We start from the raw sequence: 16,451 nt of genomic DNA on the forward strand, positions 1-16,451 counted from the left end.
TAAATGAACTGTTTAATTTGTAATACGAAGGAGGAAAAGTGTAAACAATTTGATAAAAGCTGCGTAAACTGAATATTATTCCAATCAATTTAGTTCAGCCATAGACTCCAGAGGTAAATAGAGAATAATTAAGGGCATTGGAATTGGGAAAACTATCTTTCACGAAGACCCTGAAGAACTGAACAGAACATTTGTCAGCATACCAACGGTACAAGCAGATCCCTCATTTTAATGCATTGATGATAGAACTCCTAATAACAAACTTGGCGAATTCAGTGTTGGTGTGTCTCGCGTGAGGAGGTTTTAGAATGTTTTTCGGCAATCAAATCTAACAACCCTAAAATGCTACCGGCAAGTGACTTGAGGATCTTGTGTCTACTTTTAACTTTATCGATGTGGCATGTGGGGAGAATGTTTTAGAGCTGTCAAATGTGACACTTGGTGGTCGGAATCGTTTCTCCATCGACTATCACTTTCAGCCCATTATTCACATCACGTGTATCTATAGTGAACAATGTCGAGGGCGGAATGCCTATGATAGGTCCAGTTCCACGAGGATCGTCCTAACGCATGACCTGGGTTGATTGAAGCTACGAAAAATGTGTGCGCTGATGGCATGCAAATCAGTTGTTATGCCATGCAGTCTTCGAAATCGATGCTGATGCTCGGCGAATGGAAATTCTTCAACGAGGCTCGGGAGGAGTAGTCCCTCAAGTGTCTTGGCTTCAGTAGCGGGATCACACTGCCCATCTTTCAGACATCGGGATCAATAAGAGTGTTCAAAGACAGGTTGAGGACGGTTGAGAGGTACTTAACTCCAGGTTGATTCAGATTTTTCAACATCAGTGTAGAGATTGCGCCGGGGCCCAACGCCTTGGATGATTTGGCGCCGTGGATGATATTCGTAACTTCGTCCACGGTAAATTGTGATGACTGTCCATCGGCTCGGAGATCACGGGTACGACGAATGGCTCTCCTCCTAGCTCAATAACTATCGGGATCTGCAATTAATTGACGATTGAACAGCCTGGCGCATCTCTTCGGATCAGCCACAGTTAAGTCGCCAAAAGTGACTGGAGTCCTGTCATCCCGTCAACCGTGGTTCAAGAATGACTTGACAGTAGATCACAGCTTGCCTAAACCGGTGCCTGAGTTACATTTGTTCAAGTGTTCCAGCCACAAATTCCGCTTATGTTCGTTGACTTCCCAGTTTATTTCCAGATTCAGCTTGCTTAATGAGCGTTGCCACCTCCACATGACAACAACTAACTGATGTGCAACCCACAATAACACTAAATGATGTGAAATCCAGTTTAAGGACTAACCACAGTTACACAACAGCTTTGTTAGAAGTTTAGGTATCTAGTAGGGGTGATTAGATGACAACAAGGCGTGTTTTATTGTCCTCCTTGATCACTCGAAAGCGTTTGATACCGTTGACCACCAGAATCTTTTCTTCAAACTTAATTTGTTCGATTTTTCTTGAATTCTAATGTGCTAACTCGCGAATAAATCACAATCGGTGTACGTAGGGACTTAGAGACCGCAACAATTAGCAGTAGTAAAAGAAGTTCTTCAAGGATCGATTATTGGTCCCCTTCTTTTTTCAATGTATGCTAATGATCTTCCTGACCAACTGACTTACAGTCGGGTGCATATGTATGCAGACAATGGCACGGCCAGAGGAAACGGTGGCAAAATTCAACACTTTCATGTAAGCCTACGAAATTTTTAAAGAACCTATTTTAGGTAAAAGATTTCAAAAATGGTACGTATAGAAATTTTCGATTTTTAGTTTGGGAGATATGACCGTTCAAAATTGTCCAATTTTCTATTTTGGTCCGATTTCAAGTTTTATATCTCGAAAACTAGTTAAAAGATTGCCAAAATTTTATTTTCTCTATGTGGGTTATTTAAAAGTAGAGCAACATAATTGAGCTTCAAGTAATGTTTTAGTAATGTTCCCCCTTGAAGTCCCTTTTGATATTTTGCTCCATTGTCAATGGTGATCGTAGGATGTCACATGTAATATTTCAGCTGCAACTTTTTGCAATCTTCGAAGTAACGACCAAACTTCTGTTTTGAGGTGTTTTGAAGGCTCAAGCACTTAAGAAGTTAAATCCGCGAATTGGTTCGTATGGGACCTAGGGACGAAGCCAGAATTTTATTTTGTGGGGGGTCCACTCCACATTTTTCAGAATAAAAAATTTGCCAAAATTCTTCTGTTATTCGGGAGATCGGTTTATATGGCGGCTATATCAGACCATATCAGACACAGTTATTGGAAGTCAAAATAAAACACTTCCTGCAAAATTTCGGCCGAATTGGATAAGAATTGCGCCCTCCAGAAGCTCATGAAGTCAAGACCCAAGGTCGGTTTATATGGCAGCTATTTTAAAACATGGACCATTTTCATTCCCACCCGACCTACTTTAATAAAAAGTATTTGTGCAAAATATCAAACGCCTAGCTTTACTCCTTCGAAAGTTAGCGTGCTTGCGACAGATGGACGGACATGCCTAGTTCGATTTAAAATGTCATGACAATCAGGAGTATATATACTCTATGCGGTCTTAGACGCATTTTTCGAGGTGTTTCAAACAGAATGGCGAAATTAGTATTCGCCCTTCCTATGGTGGAGGGTATAGAAAGAAGATAGCAATGAACCTTCAAACTATAGAGGCATATCCTTTATGAACTGTGTAGCCAAAATATTTATGGGAGTTCTGAACGAACGTTTTTATAAATGAGCTGAAAAATATGGGATTTTGACGTAGTTTCAAGCAGGATTTCGGAAGAAATATTCAACGGCTGAAAATATGTATAACCTTGCAACTGTCATTAGTGTCTTCTGGGCAAAAGAACTGAAAACCTTAGCTGCAAGTATAGTTATTCAATGGCCCGAAACATTTCCCTCATCAAGCCTATGGTATGACTTCACTAAGAAACTCATAAACAATTTAAAACTTAACCTCTACCAAAGTAGAATGCACAGAAAAACGGAAATCCAGCATAGATAATACTCTGTCGGACAAAATAAAGTGCGCTTTGAAATATTTATAATTTTTTAATTTTTAATTCGGTTAATATTTTATCTAATAATGATCTTAGCATTGAATACTTACTTTATATTTTCTATTTATAATACAAACTATATTGCACATTCCGAATTTCAAGTGACAACATAAAGTAACACTTTTCTAATAAATATTATAAAATTTAGTACGAAGTTGCTCCTCCTTTATTATTTATGATTTCTCTCAATCTTTTCGGTATACTTAAAGCAAGGTTCTTCAAGATATTTGTTGTTCCCAAAATGTTTGAAATTTGATCTGGATTCCATCGGGATTTTGTCATCTAGGATAGCCCAAAGATACTATATAGGGTTGGATCAGGGCTTTGAGCAGGCCATTCCCATTTTTCAACGTTATTATCTTCAAAAATTTTTTTTTGCGAACTTACTCGTGTGCTTGGGATCGTTGTCTTGTTGAAAGATGAACTCTCCCAAGCCCATTTCCTGCGCACTGCTATAAAGATTTTCTTGCAAAATATTTACATAGTGCTCTCCAGTCATTTTAGAGGCAATTTTTACGAGCCTACCAACTCCTGAAGAGGAAAAACATCCCTACACCATGAGGCTTCCTCCACCATGTATTACAGTATGTATAAGGTTTTTCGATTTTAGCCTTTGTGTTGGTTCACACCACACTCTTTTCCGATTTTTGCAATTTTTTAGTTCATATTTTGACTCGTCTGTCCAAATAAATTTATACTAAAATGATTCAGGTATATTTATATACTATTTTCCAAAAGCCACTCGTTTTTTTCTATTGGCTGCTCGTAGGAGAGGTTTTTTCTTAGCGAAGGCACTTTTTAAAACCCGTTCATTAAGTCTTCTTTGGACAATTCGAGTCGAAATATTTAATCCTAGCTATTATATCTCTGGCTGTCGTAAAAGAATCTCTCTTTGCTAGAATTGCAATATGATCATCCACAAGCTTCGTCGTCTTACGTTTTCTGCACACAAAACTTTTTCAAACTTTAATTTGACTTCCCTATTTTATACAAAGTGATAATAGTCCTGACCGCAGTTTCTGATATTTTATACTTGAAACTCAAAGCTTTCAATTTCATCCCATTTTCGCGAACTTGTACCAACATATCTTTTTGAGTTTCGGTTAAGGGCTTCATTTCGAAAAAGTAATGGTCCATGAATATTTTCTATATATTTAAGTAATATTGAACGAAAAAGTTATGTACTTTGCTACAAATTATTCTTTTTTAATAACTTACCACAAAAACAATAAGGAATATATTATAACTTTCACGATTTATAAAACAACGCACTTTATTATGTCGCGAAGACTTTTTTACACTACAATACTTTTACATTAGACACCTGAACGAACGAGTTGAAAAATTTCAAACCTTTGTGGAAATATTTGAGGCACTTCAACAAATAACGGGACAATAAAAAAACAGTAAATAATACACGTACATTGGGGACTAATGAAGAAGGGTAAACAACCGCACTTTATTTGGTCCGACAGTGTATAAATACCTAGATCCCAATAAAGCCTACCTCTACCTTAATGATCGATATACCTCAGAAAAAATTACTTGGATATTTAAAGCTCGCAGTGGAGTGATATCACTGCATTACAATAAATTTTAAGATAATGAGTCGGAAAAGTGCGTAAGCTTTGCAACCGAAGAGAAACAGAAACTTTACACCATTTCCTTGGAGTTTGTCCGGTACTAAGGAATTTATTTAGATTGGCCGCCTTTAGTAAAGCATCATTGAGCTTCGAAGAAGTACTCCACATACTCGACGGAATTGAAGTCGAGAATTGGGATAACTAACTATATATTTACGTATGGCTTATACTTGTCGGCAACTTTTATTAAATGAAGGTTTATGCGACAGACTTAATACAAAAAGTCGCTAATAAATATTACTTCTTTGCAAGAATAAATGTACATGTCCAGAAAATGGAAATTTCAAGTAACATATTTGTTATGAATCAAAAAATGTATTCAAATAAAGAAGTCCCACTACTACTTCTACAGTGGTGGAAAAATATTATGGAAAACAGTTACTAAGAATAATATTGCATAAAAAGAGTAAGAACACATGATGACTTCTGTATAAGACTGAACCTGAATATGCGTAGACATGTTGGGCGTTGAACGGTAAACTTAACGGTGATTGTTTCGGTAAATTCACTTGGAAAAAATAATAGTGGCACTTACTAAATTGTCTTATCTTTGTTACTTACAATAAAATCGAAGAGGAGAGAAAAACAAATGGTTATCACTGATTCACATGCTTTATTTCAATATAATTTTGGTAAATTAAAGTATTAGCTCCTCCGAAATGGTTCGCGGTGTTCACTCAACTGAAGAAGAGAAAAAGTGATAAAAAAACACATAAAAACCATAAGGAAAGTTTCAAATCTTTGTCTTTTTTACGCATCAGTGGGTTTCAATAAGGTTTAGCAATAGGCCTACCAAATTCGGCACAGAAAGTTCTTAAAGTAGAAAGTTCTGCTAGTCAGGACGAGTGCTTTGAGTCGTTAACTTAAATAAACTATCAATTAGGGCAATTCTTTCCTCGGCAAATGGAAACATTTTATTCCCCAACATATTCTTGTAATCCACAGCACACATTTTGTCCCTAATCCAGAAAATGGAATACGGACCAGATACATAAAAACACCCCTAAATCATCAATGAGACGCCACTCCGTTTCACAGCCTTCTTTATATTAAGCAACCGTAAGAGGCTGTGAAACATGGTGGCGTCCCAATGGTGATTTGCGGGTGTTTTTCTTATCAGGTTCGTATCGAATTTTCTGGACTAGGGATAAAATTTGTGTTGGATATCTTAGGGAATAAAATATTTCCATTTGCAGAGGAAAAATGTATTTTAAGTGACAGTTCATGTAAGTTAACGACTCAAAGCATTCGTCCTGACTCGCTGGATTCTCTTCCAAGAGCTTTCTGTGCCGAGTTTGGAGAGCCTATCGCTATCATGGAACCTGACGGTTTTTATATGTTTTTTTTTTTTTAATTCACTTCACTTTTTTTCTCTTCTTCAGGTGGTTGAACTCCGAGAAGCATTTTGAGGTGCTAATCCTTTAATTTACGAAAATAATATTGCAATAAAGCATGTGAGTCAGTGGTAACCATTTGTTTTTCTTACAAAAAGAAGAAAGTTGATTAGTAATTGGAACGTTTTAATAAGTGTTCCTATTATTTTTTCCAAGTGAATTTACCGAAACAATCACCATAACTAGTATCCGTGAATTACATGAGATTTAATATCAAATTTAAGTTCACAGTTCAAGGTGTCACATGTCTACGAATATTTCAGGTTTAGTCTTATACAGAAGTAATCATGTTTTCTTACTCTTTTGTGCAATATCATTGTTGGTAACTGTTGTCCCTATTTTTTCCACCAATGTAGCTCCCATACAAACAGACTCCCGAATTAATTTTTTTGAAACGTGACGTTGGGTATTTATTTATTTTTTTCTGAATAGTTATCTTGTTGGAAAAGTGGTGGTATAAATATTTCAAAGAAAAAATGTCACAAACGTCGACGTGTGGTAAATTTTACACCATTTCATGTTGCACTTATAACTACCAAAACACATCGGTCTAACCAAGATAATAAAATGAGAAGATACACAGAGAACTGGATCGCAAATTTGATAATGAAGGAAGTTTTTAAATATAAATGGGTTGAGGGTGTAAAATTTACTACCACCTAGATTAAACAAATTTAGAATTGGCATTTCCGTATTGAAGATTCTAAAACTAAAATCGAAACCAGTAAGGAAAGGCAAAAGTCGAGCGGTGCCGACTTTATAATACTCTACACCTACCCTATAAACACAAAAGGGGGGGGCTACATCTAATTGTGAAATAAATTTGATGTATCCAGATAGGTTATTAAATTCCTGTATCAAATTTCGAGCAAAGCAAATATGTTCAAAATGTAATAAGTACGGTTGACAAATGACAACAAATTATCGAAAATCTGAGGAACAAATACATGGGAGCTATATCTAAATCTGAAACGATTTCGACCAAACTGTATGGATAGTGTAGAATTCGTCGAGGAAACCGTTGTACTAAATTTTGGGAAGATTGATCAATGAATGCGCTTGCAGTGGGTCTAGGAGTGAAAATCGGGCGATATATATATATATATATATATATATATATATATATATATATATATATATATATATATATATATATATATATATATATATATATATATATATATATATATATATATATATATATATATATATATCTGAACAGATTTCTATGAAATTCACCAGTAATATCGAGAGTCATAAGAAAATCCTTCCTGTCGAATTTCGAGAGAATCGGTTAATAAATGACTATTTTACTGCTGTATTACTGGAAATCGGACGAACATATGTATGGGAGCTATATCCATATCTGAACCGATTTTTTCCAATTTCAATAGCTTTCGTCTCTAGGCCGAAAACATGCCCATACGAAATTTGAAGACGATCGGATGAAAATTGCGACCTGTAGTTTGTACACAAATTAACATGGACAGACAGACAGACAGACGGACATACATAGCTAAATCGAATCAGAAAGTGATTCTAAGTCGATCGGTATACTTATCAATGGGTCTATCTCTCTTCCTTTTGGGTGTTACAAACTAATTCACTAAGTTATAATACCCTGTAAAAAATAAAAATTAACCTCAACCCATGGTACATTTTACATAGATACGAATAAGAAATTTCTTTTCAGTGTATGCTTAACCACTTAAGTTGAAAAGGCTGTGGAGGACATATCGTACACACAGAAAAATTAATTAAATTTAAGATTTTACACTTTTGAATAAATCCATTCAAAGTTTTTGAACTTCTAAACAACAATTGAGGCACTTGCTATATATTAATAAAAAATTGTCAATTTTAGGCGCAAATTTTTTGTTTAAAGGCAAGGGTATAATAGTAGCAGTTATTTTGGCTACTATTATTTAAATTCGATCAAGAAGTAGCAAATTAAACAAAATTTAAAACAAAAAATTTAAGTTATATGCTTGTAAAATGGAAAAATAAGATAATTATATAAATTTTTGAGCTTTTTTAACTTTTAGAATTTGAAAACAGATGAAAATGTTTGCAGTTTTAGCAACAAATTGCTGCTGTCCCATTTTCAGCAGATTTTCTGCTGTTTCAGCAAACATTTTTGCTGTTTATTCTAGAAAAAAATTCTATGAGTGTATAGTAGGTGTATTTGTAGCATTATTATTATGTGTGGTGTTGCTTTTGAGCTGTACTTGTTCTTAATCAGTTGAAATTCAATTTGCACTGGTTGTCTGGCCTGCAGACTGACTTACTTGGTGTATGGTACCATGTTATAATACTTGCCTGTACTCTTTTTGTTTCTTTTGAATAGTTTTTTTTCTTTTTGTGTCTGAGGCGTTTTTTTCAGTTAAATTGCATAAACTCTTTCTGTTGATTCTCTATTTTTGCGTTTCGTCTCATTTTTGTACGTTTTTACAGCTATTGCACTGTGATGACTACTGAGTTTCGATGTATTAAATATCAATTCAGAGAAAGCATTCTTATGCATATAGAGATTGCAATCTAGACTAAAAATTTATACTATTAAATAGCAAATGTTTAAAATTAAATCAACAGACGGAGGCCATCGTAGCGCAGAGGTTGAATGTCCGCCAATGACGCTGAACGCCTGGGTTCGAATACTGACGAGAACATCAAAAAAAAATTTTTTCGGCGGTAGTTATCGCTTCTTAATGCTGGCGACATTTGTGAGGTACTGTGCCTTGTAAAAACTTCTCCCCAAAGAGGTGTCACACTGCGGCCCCTTATCATTGAGCTTAAGCTTGAATCGGACTGCACTCATTGATATGTGAGAAATTTGCTCCTGTTCCTTAGTGGAAAGTTCATGGGCAAAGTTTGCAAAATTTTTGTCCTCTTGATACATACAGCAGTTGTCGGGTAACCCTCTCGGTGTAACCAATTCTTCTCGGCATAACTAGCTCTTCTTCCCAAAACCCATATGGTCGTCCAGTCTCTCGAGTCATCCGTGTAGAAGTCTACGAACCTTCTATTACAAGGGATATTGTAGCTTCTATCGACTAAATAAGGTGTAGTGGTAAAGTACCTTTTATCAAATAGCGGCTAAGACAAAGATAACACACTGCCCGTAAGCGCTGCTAGACCAAAGAGAAGCTCCCTTATTCTCACAGCAGTGGTCGCTTCAACTTGTCTTGTCACACTGTCCAAAGGCTTAAGTGTAGCATTGTCTTCTATGCATCAAATGGCGTCGTCCTCAGAGCGGCGGTGTCATTCTTTGGATCTGGAGGGTATTGAGCAGTAGGTGGACTTTAAAATCGATTTCCACCAATCTGACAACTGTAGTATACAGGCAATGCATGACATACGGGGAGGCCACCGTAGCGCAGAGGATAGCCAGTCGGCTTATGACGTTGAACGCCTGAGTTCGAATCCTGGCGAGACCATCAGAAAAAATTTCAGCGGTGGTTTTCCCGTCCTAATGCTGGCATCAATTGTGAGGTACTATGCCATGTAAAACTTCTCTCCAAAGAGGTGTTCCTTAGTGGAATGTTTATGGACAAAATTTGCATTTGCATTTTTGCATGCTTCTTCTTCATGTTGCCCAATACCTCATAAGGTGATAATCTTGTTCACATTTCTGTTTAGGAGACGTGACATGACGTATTTCAGCGTTTCACTGGGACTCTCCACTCGATACCGCTGATTGTGCGCGACTGACGTTGCAGCTACTCCGTATATGGAGCATCGGACAGTTCGCAATCTGTGGACGCGCCCGGAAGCTCTCACCTGAGCATACACCTTGAAACTCCGGAGCGAAATTTATAAAATGATGCCATTCTAAAAGTTTTTTTTTTTATATCAAATTATTGCATGCCAAAATTTATATTAGCGAACTATAAAATTTTAACAATACCGCCTTATTTTTATACCCACCACCGAAGGATGGGGGTATATTCATTTTGTCATTCCGTTTGCAACACATCGAAATATCCATTTCCGACCCTACAAAGTATATATATTCTTGATCAGCGTAAAAATCTAAGACGATCTAGCCATGTCCGTCCGTCTGTCCGTCTGTCCGTCTGTCTGTTGAAATCACGCTACAGTCTTTAAAAATAGAGATATTGAGCTGAAATTTTGCACAGATTCTTTTTTTGTCCATAAGCAGGTTAAAATTTGCATTTGCATTTTTGCATGCTTCTTCTTCATGTTGCCCAATACCTCATAAGGTGATAATCTTGTTCACATTTCTGTTTAGGAGACGTGACATGACGTATTTCAGCGTTTGGTTTTACTATATTTGTTGTTATTATTACGCTGCAATAGAAAGTCAGTGCAAATATTGCTTGAAGAACATTTCATATTATTAACCATCTCATGTTCGTGTAATAAAGGGTGATTTTTTTGAGGTTAGGATTTTCATGCATTAGTATTTGACAGATCACGTGGGATTTCAGACATGGTGTCAAAGAGAAAGATGCTCAGTATGCTTTGACATTTCATCATGAATAGACTTACTAACGAGCAACGCTTGCAAATCATTGAATTTTATTACCAAAATCAGTGTTCGGTTCGAAATGTGTTCAAATTTTGACAAATTTTGTTCAGCGATGAGGCTCATTTCTGGTTGAATGGCTACGTAAATAAGCAAAATTGCCGCATTTGGAGTGAAGAGCAACCAGAAGCCGTTCAAGAACTGCCCATGCATCCCGAAAAATGCACTGTTTGGTGTGGTTTGTACGCTGGTGGAATCATTGGACCGTATTTTTTCAAAGATGCTGTTGGACGCAACGTTACGGTGAATGAACACATTTCGAACCGAACACTGATTTTGGTAATAAAATTCAATGATTTGCAAGCGTTGCTCGTTAGTAAGTCTATTCATGATGAAATGTCAAAGCATACTGAGCATCTTTCTCTTTGACACCATGTCTGAAATCCCACGTGATCTGTCAAATACTAATGCATGAAAATCCTAACCTCAAAAAAATCACCCTTTATTTATTATCAAATGATAAAAATACCACTGTGCAGACACACAGAAATAAATTAAAACGAACGACAAGTGCAAGTGTCATGCATCGAAAGAAAAATAATGATAATGATCGCGAAGCAATTGTTGCAACAACAGATTAACAACACATGCAAAAGACTGTTGCTAGAGACGAGTGCAAGTGTTGATCAACCGACCAAGTCAAATGTATCGTCATATGCCACCGTCAAACGATGGCAACAACAGCAGGTTCCTATTTACCCCTACTTCATACCTAATGATGCACAATTTTTCCCCTGTTACAGCAAGCATGGCAAGCAGGCAACCCGCTGCTCTTTCAAAAGGTTGCAATTTCAAAATATTAAGGCACAGATTTTCATACTTTCCCACGATTTTATTGATGTGGAAATGAGAAAAGCAAATCAACATTCTGTAGTCTTGTCAATATCGAAAGATGCAAACACGTGTTATTTCCTCTTCAATTTGAAAAGGTTTTAATCAAATTGAAAAGTTATTTAAATTTTTGCCGACATATGGAATTGATAACAATTTATATACCCGCAGTTCTATGCAAGGTTTCTCTTTATAGGTCAAAACTATTGGGTTGCCCAAAAAGTAATTGCGGAGTTTTTAAAAGAAAGTAAATGCATTTTAATAAAACTTAGAATGAATTTTAATCAAATATACTTTTTTTACACTTTTTTCTAAAGCAAGCTAAAAGTAACAGCTGATAACTGACAAAAGAAAGAATGCAATTACAGAGTCACAAGCTGTGAAAAAATTTGTCAACGCCGACTATAAGAAAAATCCGCAATTACTTTTTGGGCAACCCAATATATAATTTTAGTGAGTGATCAAGCAATAAACCCTTAGATTTTTTATACATATGGATAAGTACTGCTTCCTGCAGGTGCTCAAGATGTCAAATCGGGATATAGGTTGAGATATAGCAGCTTAAGAAGTTAAATCGGGAGATCGGTTTATATGCGAGATATACATAGTCATGGACCGATTTGGCCCATTTATAGTGCCCTACGATTTACATCGTAGCCGGTTGTACGTGCCGGATTGACCCAATGGAGTCCTTCATCGGCATGGGCTGCCGCAGTGCAGTGTACAACACGCTGCTACAACAACAACCTACATCGATGAGAAGTATTTGTGCAAAATATCAAACGAATTGCTGTATTCGGTTAGACGCTAACGTGATTGTCAGGCGGGCGGACATAGCCAGATCGTCTTAAAATGTCATGACGATCAAGAATATATATATATATATATATATATATACTTTATAGGATCGCAGATGAATATTTCAAAGTTTTACAAACGGAGCATCTATGGTAAAGGCGTAAAGCAGGGGTGCATCTTATCGCCGACGCTATTTTTAATTTTACTGTGCAATCCCACAAAACCCATGCACGCCTTACAGAAAGTGCGATGGACTGGGAATGGCGTCACTACAACATCAAATGGTGACGAACTATACTATAGCTGACATAACACGAGGCTTGAATTTGGCTGTGGATTTGTGGTTAGTCGGAGACTGAAACACTTTGTCTCCAGCTTTACTCCGGTGGATGAGAGGCTAGCCACAATCCGCATAAAAGCCAAATTCTTCAACATCAGCCTTATATGTACCCATGCCCCGACGGCATGGCGGCATGACGACAAAGACGAGCAGACCAAGGTTATTTTCTACGAGCACCTAGAGATAGAATATGACCGCTGCCCCGCCCATGATATTAAAATCGTTCTGGGAGATTTTAATGCAAAAATAGGAAAGGAAGACATTTTTGGTCCAACAGTCGGAAAGTTTAGCCTCCACGAGATAACATCCAGTAATGGGTTGAGGCTGATAGATTTCACAGCGGCAAAAAACATAGTACAATAGTTAATAGTACCAGATTTCAACATAAAAATATTCACAAAGCCGCATGGCTTTCAGCCGATCAAAACACGAGAAACCAAATTGATCACGTTGTAATAGATGGAAGGCATTCATCCAGCGTGTTAGATGTACGATTGATCCGTGGAGCGAATATAGATTCGGATCTTTACCTTGTTGCAGCAAAGTTTCGCACCCATTTGAACATGGCGAGGAAAGTACAATCTGACACTGCACGGAAGCTGGACATTGAAAAGCTGCAGACACAACAAATGGCAGCGGCATACTCCACTCGACTGACCCAACTGCTTGATGAAAGCACTCCTTGTTCCGATGATATAATGGCGCAGTGGCAAACTATTGCCCACCCCATGGAAAATGCGGCGAAATCCGTACTTGGATACCGGAAGCCTCTTCCATGAAACCCAGGGTACGACCAAGAGTGTACTGAAGCTAAGAACGCGGCATATAGAGCAACCCTGCAATCAGTAGCAACGCGTCGGACGAAGGAGAGGTATCGGGAGAAAAGGAGAGAGGAGAAACGTCTATTCCGCAGAAAGAAAAAGGAAATGGAAAGACATAAGTGTGAGCGATTTGAGATGTACAGGAATCAGAATGAAGTCCGGAAATTCTACCAACGAATTAAACATCAAACCGATGGCTTTGGTGCAGGCTCATCCTCCTGCAGAGACAAAGAAGGAAATCTGGTAACTGACACAGATAACCTGCTGAGGCTATGGAAAGAACATTTTACCCAACTGCTAGTGTCCGACGTTGGCGGCGAAGAGGATACCGCAGAACCAATCCCTGATGATGATATAGAATGTTTACCTCCTAGTCAGAATGAGGTCCAAGTAGCAGTGACCCGACTAAATAACAACAAGGCAACAGGAGCCGACAGGTTGCCCGCTGAACTATTTAAGATCGGAGGCGACACGCAGATAAAGCGTATGAACGCATATCCGATGATTGGAACCTCAGCATACTATGTCCCGTACACAAGAAAGGAGACAAGACGCAATGTGCCAACTACAGAGGAATAAGTCTCCTCCGCATCGCATACAAGATACTCTCGAGCGTACTGTGTGAAAGATTAAAACCTAAAGCCAATGAGATAATTGGGCCCTATCAATGCGGCTTTAGACCTGGTACATCCACCCTAGACCAGATATTCACACTGCGCCAAATCCTGGAAAAGACCCGAGAAGGACAAATCAACACCTACCATCTCTTCGTTGACTACAAAGCCGCTTCGATACTCCTTTACGTTCAAAGGTATTTCAAGCCATGTCTGAGTTTGGTATCCCTGCAAAATTAATAAGATTCTGCAGGATGACACTTGCTGATACGCGTTCCTTTGTAAGAATAGGAAAGAATCTCTCCGAACCATTTAATACCCAACGAGGTTTCAGACAAGGAGACAGCCTATCGTATGATCTCTTTAATATCCTGCTGGAGAAGATTATACGTGATGCAGATGTGAATAGATATGACACACTACTCACAAGAGAACACATGCTACTCGCCTATGCCGACGACATCGACATCTTAGGTCGGTCACCGGAAGTAGTAACTGCTGCCAGTGAAAATGGGTCTGGCCGTAAATGGAGAAAAGACGAAATGAATGGTTTCAACTCCAAAAACGCCTTGCACAACCGAGCAGATAAAGAAAATTAAGAAAGTGTGGAACCACAACTTTGAGATAGCCAGTAGCTTTATCTACCTCGGCACCGCCGTAACCGAAACGAATGACACGAGTTTTGAGATTAAGCGAAGAATAATACTGACAAACAAGAAACAAGGCCACCTCTCCACAGACAAAGATTACACTATACAAGACACTGATAGTACCTGTGTTGTTATAGTAGTTCAGTGCTTGGAGTATTTGAGAGAAAGATTCTTCGCAAAATATATGAACTAGTTTGCGATAATGGAGAATATGGGCGACGTATGAACCACGAGCTGTATGAGACGATAACATAGTTACACGCATCAAAATACAACGGCTGCGTTGGCTAGGTCATGTTATCAGAATGGATGAAGAAGCTCCAACAAAGAAGTCTTTTGAAGGCAAACACGGTGGTATATGCAAACCGGGAAGACCAAAAACCCGATGGAAAGGTTAAGTGTTGGGAGAGACCTCGAGGCGCTTAATTTTGCTGTGTTTTCAACGACTTGTTGTATAAAATCAGTAAATTTTTATAAACTCGAAGTTTATACACCTTGTTGTTGTTATTGTTGTAGCCACATTTATATGTGGAACGATCCTCGTCAAGCTCCATAGGTGAGCCAGCTCATAGGGCCGATCGCCGTGATAACATATGGTATTGGTTATTTAAAGACGTCAGTAACTTGCCTTGTCATATCGAGTATCACAAGCACTCTGTACTGTACTTAAGCAAGAGCCACTCACTGGGACTCTCCACTCGATACCGCTGATTGTGCGCGACTGACGTTGCAGCTACTCCGTATATGGAGCATCGGACAGTTCGCAATCTGTGGACGCGCCCGGAAGCTCTCACCTGAGCATACACCTTGAAACTCCGGAGCGAAATTTATAAAATGATGCCATTCTAAAAGTTTTTTTTTTTTTTATATCAAATTATTGCATGCCAAAATTTATATTAGCGAACTATAAAATTTTAACAATACCGCCTTATTTTTATACCCTCCACCATAAGATGGGGGGTATACTAATTTCGTCATTCTGTTTGTAACTACTCGAAATATTCGTCTGAGACCCCATAAAGTATATATATTCTTGATCGTCGTGAAATTTTATGTCGATCTAGCCATGTCCGTCCGTCTGTCCGTCCGTCCGTCCGTCCGTCCGTCCGTCTGTCTGTCGAAAGCACGCTAACTTCCGAAGGAGTAAAGCTAGCCGCTTGAAATTTTGCACAAATACTTCTTATTAGTGTAGGTCGGTTGGTATTGTAAATGGGCCATATCGGTCCATGTTTTGATATAGCTGCCATATAAACCGATCTTGGGTCTTGACTTCTTGAACCTCTAGAGTGCGCAATTCTTATCCGATTGGCACGAAATTTTGCACGACGTGTTTTGTTATGATGTCCAACAACTGTGCCAAGTATGGTTCAAATCGGTTCATAATCTGATATAGCTGCCATATAAACCGATCTTGGGTCTTGACTTCTTGAGCCTCTAGCGTGCGCAATTCTTATCCGATCAGAATGAAATTTTGCACGACGTGTTTTGTTATGATATTCAACAACTGTGCTAAATATGGCTCAAATCGGTCCATAATCTGATATAGCTGGCATATAAACCGATCTTGGGTCTTGAATTCTTGAGCCTCTAGAGTGCGCAATTCTTATCCGATTGGAATGAAATCTTGCACGACGTGTTTTGTTATGATATTCAACAACTGTGCCAAGTATGGTCCTAATCGGTCCATAACCTGATATAGCTGCCATATAAACCGATCTTGGGTCTTGACTTCTTAA

General features: G+C 38.1%; 1 protein-coding gene across 10 annotated transcripts in view; it reads left to right on the forward strand.

Annotated features, from left to right (window-relative positions):
* LOC106089764 (poly(rC)-binding protein 3) overlaps positions 1–16,451 on the forward strand; it is a 517,304-nt gene that overhangs the window by 406,035 nt on the left and 94,818 nt on the right. The gene's annotated exons all lie outside the window — the stretch shown is intronic.

Source organism: Stomoxys calcitrans, chromosome 1 (genome assembly GCF_963082655.1).
Source record: "Stomoxys calcitrans chromosome 1, idStoCalc2.1, whole genome shotgun sequence".
Lineage (NCBI taxonomy): Eukaryota > Metazoa > Arthropoda > Insecta > Diptera > Muscidae > Stomoxys > Stomoxys calcitrans.